Source organism: Phodopus roborovskii, unplaced genomic scaffold, assembly GCF_943737965.1.
Source record: "Phodopus roborovskii unplaced genomic scaffold, PHOROB, whole genome shotgun sequence".
Lineage (NCBI taxonomy): Eukaryota > Metazoa > Chordata > Mammalia > Rodentia > Cricetidae > Phodopus > Phodopus roborovskii.
This window is the reverse complement of record NW_026125278.1, coordinates 14,797,702-14,811,506: the sequence shown is the minus strand read 5'-3', so window position 1 is coordinate 14,811,506 and position 13,805 is coordinate 14,797,702. Positions and strand designations below refer to the sequence as shown.

The 13,805-nt window shown below is 38.4% G+C and overlaps 1 non-coding gene across 1 annotated transcript; it reads left to right on the top strand.

Moving 5' to 3' along the window:
* Positions 1-12,331: 12,331 nt before the first annotated feature.
* LOC127230853 (small nucleolar RNA U85) lies at positions 12,332-12,619 on the top strand. Its single transcript, XR_007835230.1, has one exon. It is a non-coding gene; the product is annotated as a small nucleolar RNA U85 (small nucleolar RNA).
* The last annotated feature ends 1,186 nt before the right edge of the window (positions 12,620-13,805 follow it).

The window sequence follows — 13,805 nt, the reverse complement described above, 5'->3', positions numbered from 1 at the left end:
AACATCATATTTGCATAGTATTGCCAGCAGGTCTATGAGATACACCAGAAGCTATACTGTCTGAGTCTGCCATGTCAACATAAAAGGCTCCTTTCTTCACTGGGACAAACCCCTCCCAATAACCAGCACTGCAAAAGTTGAAGCAATTGGGGCAAAGTTTTTACTCATCACCATATTCACCTGAATTCTTGCTAACCGATTACCACTTCTTCAATCATCTTGACAACTTTATACAGAGGAAATATTCCCACAACCAGCAGGGTGCAAAATATGCTTTTCAAGAGTCCATTAAATTCCAAAGTGCAGATATCTATACTATCAGAATAAGCATTCTTATTTATTATTGACAAAAAATATGCTGAGTGTAATGAATGGTTCATATTGTGGTTATTAAAGAAATGTTTGAGCCTGATTATAACAATCTGAATTTCACAGTCCCAAACTGCCTAACATAAGAGGGTGCCAGGAAAATATGTCTAGGTACTGACCTTCTCAGTAATTAAAGCCAGGAGGGACTGCAAATATACATGCTAATAGAAAATTAAAGCAACTCTACAGTAAAGAGCCAGTAAGATGAAATAGCAAGTTAAAGAGCAGTGCCATGCATCTTTAGTCAAAGAACCCAGGAGGCAGAGGCAGGCAGGTCTTTGTGAGTCTGAGGCCAGCCTGGCCTACAAAACAAGTTCTAAGACGGCCAGAGAGAATCCATACAGAATCCCTGCTTCACAAAACAGGAAAAAAGTAGGATAAAACATTCACAGTGTTTATAATGGGATCATACACAAAATTTGAAAAGAACTGTTTAAATCAGTAGCATAAAAATTGATAATTTGATTAAAAGATTAATACAGTATTCAAATTGTCATTTATCCACAAAGTAATCATTACATACAGATATTGGAAATACCTTTTCAATATGATTAATTGTTAAGTATATATATATATATATACATATATATATATATACATATATATATGTATATATACATACATACATGTATGTATAACTCACTATGAGATACCAACTCAAACTCTATAAGGTTACTACTAAAGAAGACAATGGTTGAGAATTTAAAGAAAAGAGATTCTTGTATCTGGTATTGGCAATGAAGATGCCTGAGTAAATAAAAGTAGGGTTTCTCTTTGTCTTAGCACACCATTTCAAGGCATGTGTGTGTGTGCGTGCTTGAATATACGTGTGTGCATGTATGTGTATGCCTGTGTGCGCATGCATGTATGTGTGCATGTGTGTGTGCATGTGTACGTGTGTGTGTGAAAGTGTGTGTGTGTGAGCATGTGTGTGTAGAGATGAATTCACCACACTGTAAACATTCCCACTCTCTCACATGCATCAGAACATAGCCCAAATCACCAAGCTCCTGGAAATATTCAGAGTGTTGGCAAAGAAACAAGGGTATGTATTAGGACTGGGGGAGCAAATCTCCACATGCATGAAGATTGATGACTTTGTGCAAAGCAAAATAAGATGAACAGAAAGGAGAAGGATGTATTTATGTGTGACAACCAAAAGTAAACACAACTCATCTCATTAAGAAAACTAAAGAACCATCCCGGAGAACCTTTACTGAAATACTTGGGCTCCATTGCCCATTAATGAAATGCATTGTATAACACCAGCTCTATTATACCAGGATGAGGAGACCAGAGGCACCATCACTAAAGTAAACCCAAGGAAAACTTATCTTTGGGAAGACTCTGAATGCCAGGGTTATCATATATGGCAGCTTGTGAACTCTAGAAACCATCTTCTCACCTTGAACAAGAAATATAAAGAGATTCCTTAGAGCTGAGCTCTACATAACTGTATTTACATGAAATATCATCTTCTTGTAGATGTGTCAGCATAATGAGGTGACGCTGGATCTACAGGTCAAAATCCTGGGTTATACATGGTTGCAAATGCCCTGGCTGGTGTCTCTCAATCTCCTTCCACAGTAAACTGTAGAGGAATGATATTGTCTTCCACCCTCAACACTATTCACAGAATTTACATCGCTGGCATCTACCATGTAATTTTGCTCTTAGACATAGAACACTCCAGAGAATGTCCACTTGGGAACAAGTGGTTTATTAATTCTTTCATTACATATGATGCTGGCATTTCTCTCAAGGAACAGGTCATAAATTTGTTTAATTCCATATTTAACATATCTTCATATTACTCCTTGGTAACACCCACATATTCTGTGTCCTCTTAAAGTAATAGCTTTTTTGAAGAAAAGTTATGTTGTGACTAGTCTACAGAAGCATGAGTATAGCAGAGAGGAGACCACCGACGAGTGTGAGAATTAAAACACAATATGCTGCCTGTATCTGCTGGCTTAGAGAGCAACAGGTCAGTGGTTGGCAATCATTAAAAAAATAGATCATAAAGCGCAGCACCCTATCAGACCACTGCAGAAACATTATTACAAACAAATTGAAAGAAGCAGGTGATGAACTATGGGTGGCAATAACATCAGTCTCTTCAATCAAAGCAGTAGAAACCTTCAGATTAACTCAACATGCTCATGCATTTATTAAATTTCATTGTCATCAAAAAAAAAAATTAGATCGTGCGATAAAGAGACTCTTTCCACACAAAAGAATAATCACTACTTGTATTTCCGCCATGGATGAATCCTGTCTATACTCAGCTTCCAGGCATTAGGGAAACTGTCTTATCTGATGCTAACATTTTACTTGACAATGGGTTGTTCACTTTCATCCCTTTGCCCATCATGGCTTGTTCTGTGTTTGTCTCGAAATCTTCCACTTTTTCCTGTGTCCTCACCTCTTTATGGATATTTTTCCTCTTGTCATGCTCATGCAGCCCCAGCTCTTCACATAGTAACTTGGTACGGAGTGGTAATAATCGGATGAGTTGCAGAGATACTATTAAGATGATGTCATATTACACACATCAGGTTTACATGCATGCATTCCTCCGTTAAGAGGAAGAAGGGATAGATGTCTCTCACTTTCTCAGGTGAAGTCAATATTCCTTCTATGTGTAGTAAAATGCCCATGGTAAAATGTGGACTCAAGAGTCACACACACTTTTGTTTTATACTCCTTATCTATGTGATGAAATTCGGTTTAGCTCTTGGTATTTCTTGTTTGTAAGATTTATTTTATACTTTATTTATGTGTACGTCTGTAAGGAGTAAGGTTTTTCTGCCTGCAGCTGGTCTTGTCCCACCGCTGCGCCAGCCCCAATTAACACACTGAGACTCTGTATTTGATACAATGCTGTTGGCCAGTTACTTGTTTCTTATCGGCTAGCTCTGTCTTAATTATTAACCCATTTCTATGTATTTCCATGTGGTCTTATCTTACCCGGGAGAGGCAGCTGGCAGTTCTACTCTCTCCAGACTCTCCATGTTGACTCCTCCTTCCTCCTTCCTCTTTCCTCCTTGTCTCCTAGTCCCTCCTATCTTCCTTTCCTATTGGCCAACAGTGCTTTATTCATTAACCAGTATGAGAAACATATTTACAGAATGACATCTCCCATCATATGTCTTTGTATATATGTGAATGCATGTAGGAGCCACAGAGGCAAAGAGGCAAAATGTTGCTTAAGGGGTAGTTACAGATGGCTGTGAGCCATTTGATTGGTATTGAACTCAGAGGTCCTCTGCAAGAACAGTACACATCCTTAAGCACTGATCCGACTCATCAACACTTCTTGATATTTCTCATGCCAACCATTTCATTGCATTAATTTTAATGTCTAACACCATGATCTATGTTTTACATATGTCATTTGTATTTTGCCCTAATGAATTATCTTGAATTAATTTTGCCTGATTCACCATTAAATTAAACAGATGGTATACCAAACTAACTTCTTCGGGCAATCTACTGTCTAAATTAAGGGACAAATTCATTAGTGAGTTGTGGGAGGGTGGATGTGGGTGTGGGTTGGGGTAGCTAGAGTTATTTATAGACAGTTATGAGCTGCCTGATGTGGATGCTAAGAATTGTACCCAGTTCCACTGTAAGAGTACTGAGTACTCTTAAGCAAAGAGTCATGTCTCCAGCTCTTCCATTGGATAGTATAAAGAGAAAATTTTTTGCCTGTATGATTTTGAGGTTTTGGAAGTGTTTGCTATGTTTCTTCATTCAGGAAGGCATGGGCACATTAACCCATATATGTAAGTTGAAGGCAAAGAGCCTATTGTAATAAAATATTAGAAACATGTAGTCAGAGAGTTTTTTCCTCTGTATTATTTAATATCTATGCTGGTTTAAAATGCAAATCACATGAAGTTAAAAGATAACGTTAATTAACGTTCATATTATTGTTAGGGAAACAGAAAAAGCACTCAACATGACATACTTTTTAAAATTCTCCATTGAAATAAGTTATTGCTTTTCAAAACAATGCAGTTATTATTGCATACCCACCTCTATCCATCAAATTTAAATCACTTTTTATTTTAATTCATTTAAGAATAGTACTGAGATGAAAACTATACAAATAGAATAAAACTTCTGTAGACATTTTCTATGGCCAGTAAAAACATGTTTAAAAATATGTCAAAAGAAAATCATCACACTTGTTATTAAAGCATAAAAAATGTTTTAGAAATCTATTGTAACATTCTGAGATGTATTTTACAGAAGGCTATTGTAACCTCATATGCATAAGCTGTTTGCTACAGAAGGGATATTCTTTATGAATACCTAGTGATGGGAGATGCCATTATGTATATATGTTTCTCATACTGGTTAATAATAAAGCACTGTTGGCCAATAGGAAAGGAAGATAGGAGGGACTAGGAGACAAGGAGGAAATAGGAAGTAGGAAGGAGGAGTCAAGATGGAGAGTCTGGAGAGAGCTGGACGCCAGCCGCCTCCCGGTAAGAGAAGGCCATGTGAAGATACATAGAAATGGGTTAATAATTAAGGCAGAGCTAGCCGATAAGAAACAAGTAACAGGGCCAACAGTATTGTACCAAATACAGAGTCTCTGTGTGTTATTTGGGGCTGGCGGCGTGGTGGCGGGACAATACCAGGTGGTGGGAGGAAAAACCATACACGTTACAAATGGCGCCCACGTGGCTAATAAGAATTTACACTTAAGTTAAAAAAAAAAAAAAAGCTTAAAAACACGGTGTTAGAAACAAAAGAACACAGACAAGCAAGGTTTCTTGGTAGCAGCATTTTTCTCGGTTGGAATCTGCTTTGCAAGAGACAAACAGATATTTGTGCGGCTCCTTTAAGCGAGGATTCCTGACTCAGCAAAAGCCGCAAAAAAGCACAGGGCTTTTAAGAAACTCTGCTAACAATTTATTGGTGTGTATGAGAGATGGCAATGGCAGTGACCACATCTCCAAGCCGGCAGCATGCTTGCTGGGTGGCAACGCAGACCAAGGCGGTGAGCACAGCTCTCAGTGCTGGCGGTAAAAGTACCCGCCACCATCTTTGGTAAACTGCGGCAGAAACAAAGACTTTCATTTTAACAATGTTGTTGTTTAACAGATAAAGACTCATGGCCAGAAAAAGATAAAGATTTACAGTAAAGACAGATTCATATTAAGAAAAACCTCTAAAGGTTTACAGTGTGTTTTAAAATATACGTAGACATGAAAAAAAATGGTTTTAAAGAGACAAAGAGGAACTGGGTGTTGTAGCACACGCCTTTAATCCCAGCACTCAGGAGACAGAGGCAAGCAGATCTCTGTGATTTGCAAAGTAAACCTGGTATGCAGAGTAAATTCCAGGACAGATAAGAGTTACACAGTGAAACCCTATGTCAAAAAATAAAAAAATAAAAGTAAAATAAACAGAGTAATAAAGGCACGTAAAGATGAAAAGCTCAGAGAGAATCTGGTTACTGTATGCTATTGTGTTGTCTCTACATTGTTTGACTGCTGAAAAAATAACAACTGATAAAGGAAATGCTGCTGGATTAATTAAATTTATATATTTTAAAAATGCTTTGACTCAAAAATTTAAGTTCAAGGACAAGTTACTGGGGAAAAGGATTTCTATTTTTGTTTCCACAGGAAATAAAAAGCTGTGGATTCCTTCCAGACTAATGTGGTTTGATCAAGCCAGGCCCCCTGAAACAGAGTTCCTGATGATCCAACATTCAAAACAGCTTGAACAAGGCAGACTTGCAGACTACAGCCAGGATTTCTGCATCTTCTTAGGATCCCCATGACAGCGCCCCCTATCAGCAGGAAGTAGTTTGGATAGAACGACGCCCAAATTCCCAAACATTGTTTATAAATGTTTGTTTTCATTTAAATGGACTTGGTTATAAATGGGTAATGATCACAGCCAATTATTTTTAAAGGTAAAAAGGGAATTATGGTATTGATATGATTACTTTGTTTTGGAATGGATTTTCATTTATTGATACAATTTAATGTCAATTTTGTGAGATGTGTATTTCTCCTCTTGTTTAGGTATTGTGTTTATATAGAAATATAATGTAGTACAGATTATAGATAATTACCTATGATAGTCAAAGCTTAGAGTTAAGTTAGTTAGGTTTTTCAAGATACACAGAGATGTATTTGAGATAGATAGGAATTCTTCAAACCTTTCAAAGACCTACAGAATATGGCATTTAAAGTGGTTTAGGGTTTTTGTGACAGTGAGACATAATTGCTCTTGGCAATACCACCTGCACCAGAAAAGAAGATGGACATTGAAGAAACTCGTTTTGGAGTTTGCTTTCAATATGGCAAGACTAGCCATGTGGACAAGATACTGCTCTTGTCTGGAATGTTTGACTTTATGCTGTATAAACTGGACATGCAGGACCCAACGAAAAGTGACTGCTGATTCAAGATGGACATTGCTACAGAGATCCTGCTTCATGGAAGAGTCTGTGAGACAGTATGCAGGACACAAAGAAAAGTGACTGTCAAACTGCCAATACAAAAAGACAGTTTAAAGTTTCCTGCTTTGCTGAAGAGTCAGCTAGACACACTATGGCCTATGGGCTGAAGATGGAAGATTACAAAAGAACTTCGGGTGACGATGCAGTGAGTTGTCTCTGTCATTTCTAGAGTTTATATACTATCCTTCTGTGGTCTTTGATGGAGTTGAAGACAGATAGTTATGGTTATAGTTTTCCTTAGTTAAGCTTAAAGATAAATTACATATAGGACTTTAACTCACAAAGATAAAATAGATGATGGAATATTTTCTTCAAATCTTGCTAAATGTTAATGGACTAAATACTGTTAAGTGTGATTCTTACTTGTTAACTGTTGTATAATATATTTTGCTATGTTAAGGTTAAAACCCTTCTTTTTATTTAAACAGAAAAGAGGAGATGATGGGAGATGCCATTATGTATATATGTTTCTCATACTGGTTAATAATAAAGCACTGTTGGCCAATAGGAAAGGAAGATAGGAGGGACTAGGAGACAAGGAGGAAATAGGAAGTAGGAAGGAGGAGTCAAGATGGAGAGTCTGGAGAGAGCTGGACGCCAGCCGCCTCCCCGGTAAGAGAAGGCCATGTGAAGATACATAGAAATGGGTTAATAATTAAGGCAGAGCTAGCCGATAAGAAACAAGTAACAGGGCCAACAGTATTGTACCAAATACAGAGTCTCTGTGTGTTATTTGGGGCTGGCGGCGTGGTGGCGGGACAATACCAGGTGGTGGGAGGAAAAACCATACACGTTACAACCTAGTTTAAAAATTATTTCCCAATTTTGAAACCCAAGTACATAAAGCCTGAGGGGATGTTTGTATTTTGCTATTTTCATGACAATGTTTGAAATATTTCATAAAGTTCTCACTCTCAAAATTATATCTATTGTAAATTCACCTTGAATATGCTATTTTTACATTTTCCATGATTTGAAGAGTAAGATAATTATTTTGGACCTACTTATTTGTGCCAAATGTGTGTAATACATTCTTCCAAAGGCATCTAGATAATAAATGCCGCACTAGTCTAACTTTCTTCTTAGCATAAATTCGGTTCTAAGAAGCATGTGATACACATGTGCATGTAGAACTGACAATGTGATCCTCTACACACAGACTTGTGACCCCTTATTTTCTGTAATAGTAAAGAAATTGCAATTTGCCCTTCTGTATCCTGGTATTGTATTTTTGACACTGGTTACTGACTGTCCCAAATATATTCAAAAATGCACGAGAGGGAATTATAGGACCTACCACTTTCCTGTTTCTAATTTTGGCAACTTCAGCAACACTAGCAATTGTGGTGTTGTGAAATTGTAATGAGAATAGAATAATCTTTAGTTGGGAGAGATTCATGCATGCAGTATACACATCTGGCTGTAGTTCATCTTCAGTAGCAGAGCAGTAAAAGTTTGCCACTTGCCCATAGTTAAGTAAGGGTGGAGAAATGTGTAATTGTAAGCTTACAGGAGCCATGCTGTTGTCTACCAAGGTAGACAAGGTCATGGAACAGACAGATGATATGGTTTTAGAAGCCCTAGAGAAGAGACTTCATGAGATGTCATCAGTATGGGGGGTTTAGTTGGAATCAGGTGTTTCTCTTCTTTCCTGTATTGAGAAATACTCATTGCTCCAGGGATGCAAGAGTCTGTTTCATGTTGGTGACAGGTGACTCCTAGCTTTGGGCTCAGAGAAGTAGTAACTGGATGATGGGAATGCATTCCCAAGAGCAAATCAAAAATGAAAACGTGTTTCATCTGTGACTTGAAGAGGGCTGAAGTTGCAGTACAGGTGGAACCTTACACTACAAAATAGTGCTTCACACAGCACAGCCTGTGTACTGTTGGTCAACATCGGGAATTTAGCAGATATTTCACACATTTTATTCACAGAACAAGGAAAATTTTCTTTGAGGAAATCAATTCATTCATTTTATCTAGACATCCACAAACCATTTTTGAATGTTAAAATTACAGCTATATACACATCTATATGTTGTTTATTTACATTCGCATACATATAAATATACAATACAAATCTTACTGAGTGAAACACAATAATAAGGGAAGAGAGATTAGTGGTGTGCTTTTCCTTTGTTTGTGGGGTTAAAGCTGAAATTAAATCATTTGCTTTGCAAGTCAGGTGCTTTTTTAAATCATCTTATGATGCTACTTCTGTTTTACTAGAGGAAATATGTGAAGGCATGGAAATAGAATGATGGCTTCTATGGGGTGTGGCCATGTGTTCAGATATGTGATTAGAGTTTTGCATTATTACTTATTGCATTAACTCAAAAAGCGGATTTATTATGATATTTACATTCACAGAAACCACTATTCCCTGGGGTCAACCCTCCCCTGCTTCCATGCCCATTGCTTCTGACCCATGGGCTCCTTTCTCCTATTATTCATGTTATCTAATTCCTGGTAAAGAGGGACAGTGAGTATATTCATGATATTTTGTTAGCTTGAGGGGAGAAAATAATCACAGTCTGAACCAAAAGAAACTTCAAATCCAAATATCAAGATTCCAAATTTCCTACAAAGGCAATAACTTCACTGTCAGGAGCCTAAATGCATTTATTTCCTGTACTTCACAGATAGTTTAAAATACAAGTAAGTTTTAAGGTCTCTTCCAGAGATTATTACTAATGGCATTATTATTTCTATTAATACATGGCCAGAGAGAGAGTGATGATGGAGCCTTCTCTCAAGTCTGATCTCCTGTCTCTAGGTTATTAGAGCAAGGAAGAGAAAAATAAGCTGGGCACTTTCGCTGTCAAAGCAGTTGCTTAAATATAATTTTGTGGTTGGGTAACTCAAGAGTGGATTAGGCACAAAAATCCTGATTTCTGCCACTTGCTGTTCAAAGTGCTGAAGAGCAAAGGAAAGAGGTAGGTTTCGCTATGTGCATTTAAACAGCGGTGTAGGGCCAACAAGCACCTGCATGGAGCCTCCTTATTGGGATTCTCATCAGTTCCGCAGCCTGGTTTAGACTGCACAAATCACTGAGTCATGGATGTTCGTGAAGAAGGACATTTGCTTTTTCCAGCATTTATTGAACACAAGGGATTCCCAGTAATCTGGACAAAAGCACACCAAGGCTTGTGTCTCTTCAGATGCTACACAGCAGCCCCCAGAACTTCTGGGCTTTGTGGGTAGTTTGCCTCTTGCCTAACCAGCCTCTCCCAGGAGAAGATTTCTTTAGTGTACTCAGACAGTTTGCAGAGTAAGGCAATAAAATGCTTAGGTTAACATTATTAGGGAAATGTAAACACCGTTTTGATAGATGTCACGAATGTGCTCAAAGTACAGACTCTGCTGTACAGGAACAGCTGGCTACTCACTTACATTAAAGAGCAGAGGCTGAATGCAGGGTCTTTTATCTCCTTTTTCCAGTCAAATTCAGAGACGTCCCCCAGAGAACCGGTGCACTTGCTTGGATAAAAGGAATAACCTACGGTGTGATTAATAGATATTTAAAACTTAAATGCAAGTTCTACATCAATAAAGACATTTTCAGACTATCTTTGATCCTTGGTCTATCTAGTTCTTTGATGAGACTAATTATTTACAAATGAAATCTTTTTTTCTCATGTCCTATTTCATTATAATACTAATATGCACATTGAAATTTATTTATCATCAGAAGGCTGCATTCTCCCCCCCCACATTTTCCCTTTAGTTGTTGTGGTTGAGCTGCCCTATTTTTTAGTAGTTTATCAGTTTCCCCCTGAAAGACCTTATCCTAGCAATGATTCCCTTTTGGGAACTTTGTAAACAGTTTTTAAAAATTCATTATTTTTATTTTTATTTTTGAAAATCAGATGCTAACAATCAATGCTGGGTAATTGGGATTCTGAATTTCTTCGGGAGGATGCACACTGAACTGTGCTGTGTAGGTGCTTAGAGCTGACTCTAAGGGCCAATTTTGTTGCTGGAGGGTAGATGGCATTCCTTCCCTCTGAAAACAGCTGACAAAAAGTAGAAGGCTTATCTGGGCTTATGCTTTTCTTTCTTTATTCTTTCTTTGTTTTTTTTTTCCTAAAACTAGACAATGAGGATCCCAGTTGTAAGTTCTCCTTTTCATTACGTGGAAATAGACAAAACGGAAGCAATTCAAAGCTCTGTGAGACCTCGAGGCAGAGGTGATGACTCTTCACTTGGCTTCCTTAAGTCTTTATCCTTTCTTTTGTTGGTCATAGACACAATCTTCAGATAGGGTTCTCTGTAAGGATAATTTCATTGGCTGTTCCTACAAATCCTACTGGACTCCTTTAGAACCAGAGCTGCCAAGCCAATGGAGACCATTACAGGTCAGAAACTACTTTATTTTCCTTTGAGAAGGCTGATCACCAGGAAATAAAAAAGCCAAAGATGCCATCTTGACAGCTCTTACCGATACATGTCTTGCTAGAGTTGGGAAATCTGAAGACAGAACAGTGCCCCTGAATCTGAAACTTAACCTTGATCAATACTCCTTTGATAAAGCTAAACTACTGAGTTTTCCAAAACATACAACATGCCTTTCACCTGGCCAGACAACATTCATCACAGGTGCAAAAAGCGAGGGCAAATGTAACACTGCTACACCTGTGGATTGCTGGGTTTGTCTTCCTGGTTAAATTTCAGGTATTTGGGTTACAATGGATAAGTGTTAAAGTAACTGTGATAATTTCATATAATTTAATATTAAAGTATGCACCATCCCCCTACTAATTAATCCCTCATTTTTTAAACCAAACAAGTCCAATTTGGGCTGCTCACAACCCTTCTGTGTGTGCACTGCTACTTCTACTGGAGTTTAGTTGACATACCAGGAAACACAGTGTAAAGAAATGTGGACTTCCCTCATCTAGCAATTATCTGTTCTTGATATCTGCTCAGCAAGGGGTAGGCTACACATCCATCTCCTCCTTCTTATTGGGATTTTCTTTGACTTGACTTGTGCAGGTCTGTATATGCTGTTGTTCCTGCTGTAAATTCATAAGTGACATCACCCTATTGTGTCCCCCAAAACACCATGTCTTTGTAGTCATTCATCATTTCTGGCTCATACTCTCTTCTTTCTCCCTTCATGACCTTAGATGGGGCTCAAAGATGGGAAATTGGATTTTTTTTTGAAAAAATATTTAATTTGGTGCTGCACACATTGGTTGTGAACTTAGTTTTCACATATAGATACAAACAAAGGCCCAAGTCAGGTGAGTGTGTGGGTTTAGGTGAGAAGGTAGCAAAGGTTTGGAAAGGCATATTTCTTTCCTGATTGAGGGGATAGCAGGAGTTGGGCTTATTTCCAGTAGGGAATTCAGCTCAATCAAATGTTCAGATTTTGACAGAAACAATGTATGCATGTATTAGTTTTATAACCAAAAATAAACTTTGCTTAGATATTTCCATTTTGGGGAAACTAAAAGCAAAATTGAAAGTAGTGTTTTAAGAAATTTATGTTACCAGGCAAATAAGAGGATTGCATATCATGTCTATAATCTTGGAAGAGAGAGTTGTGTGCATCCACTGCAAGGGCAATCCAACAAACACGTTTTATACACTGACCCACCTCACTCTAGTAGGAAAGGTTCTTCATTTGCCAGGCAGAAATTGTAAGACGAATCGGAAGTAAAAACAGGTCATATTCAAAATACCAGAGTTACAAAGGACGTAGGTGTATCATGACCACTGAGAAATAAAATGCATATTTTTACTTATTATTTATTTATTTTGCATACTGATCATAGCCTCCCCTGCTTCCTTTCCTCCTTCTCCCTCCCTTCACCACCACTTTGCACCCCCTGCAATCCACCCTTCCTCTGTATTCACTCAGAAAGGGGCAGGACTCCCCTGGGCAAAGCATGCCATATCAAGCTGCTATAAGAGAAGGTACCTCGCTCTGTATCCAGTTTGAGCAAAGCAATCCAAGAGCCAGCCAAAGTAACAGGGGCAGCCCCTCATCCCTTTGCCAGGAGTCCTACAAATAGACTAAGCTACACAACTGTCACTGTCACATATATGCAGATGGCCTATTTCAGTCCCATGAAGTCTCCCTGGTTATTGGTTCTGACTCTGTGAGTTCCTATTGTGGTTAAATAAGGATCAGGATAAACAAACAGGCCGAATAGATGTTTATTCAGGGAGAAATAACTTACAACCTAGACAGATGAACACCAGCAAGTTCCACCAGATGCTCTCCTGTCTGAGTCACGCCAGCAAGAGAGCATTCCCTGGTTCTTCCTCAAACCTCTTTCCACAGGTCAGTTCCGCCCATGGCTCCACCTCCCAATGGGCATGGTCAGTGCCACAGAAGGACTATCTCACTACAATTCCCCTTTTAGTCTAAAGAAAAGATTTAGGCTTAATAAAAAACTATATACAAAACAGTGAATAACAAGTGTGATCTAAGAAAAGGATAATCGAGAACAAAATGACCTATACATCTAGTCCTAGGGTGAAGGCATAATGGAGTTTACAATAGAGTTGTCCTAAGCTGGAACACGTAAGTCTAGTACCTAATATATCTAACTAGGAAGAGAGAATAATAGTTGTGATGGTTTAATCTTCAACCTTTTCAAGACTTGAGAAGGAAAATAATGATACTAGGGTAGACAGGAAGTACGAATGGACAACTTCCAAAAGGTGCAGCCAGGACAGAAACAGCAAGCTACCTGGACAGTCACCCTAGTTCTCACAGCAACATTGGTGCACACAGTTTTGGCTAAGGCCAAGAGAACTTGACAGAACACAACAACAGCAGGGAGGTAGAATGGCTGTCTTACCCTGACTTGGCAAGGTCCAGCAGTCTTCTATATTTGTCTCCTGCAAGCACATAGGACTGCATGTCCAAATCAGTGGTTAAGGTGGGGGCAATTCTATGCCCAACAGGCCATTAGCCGAGGCGAGAATGAAC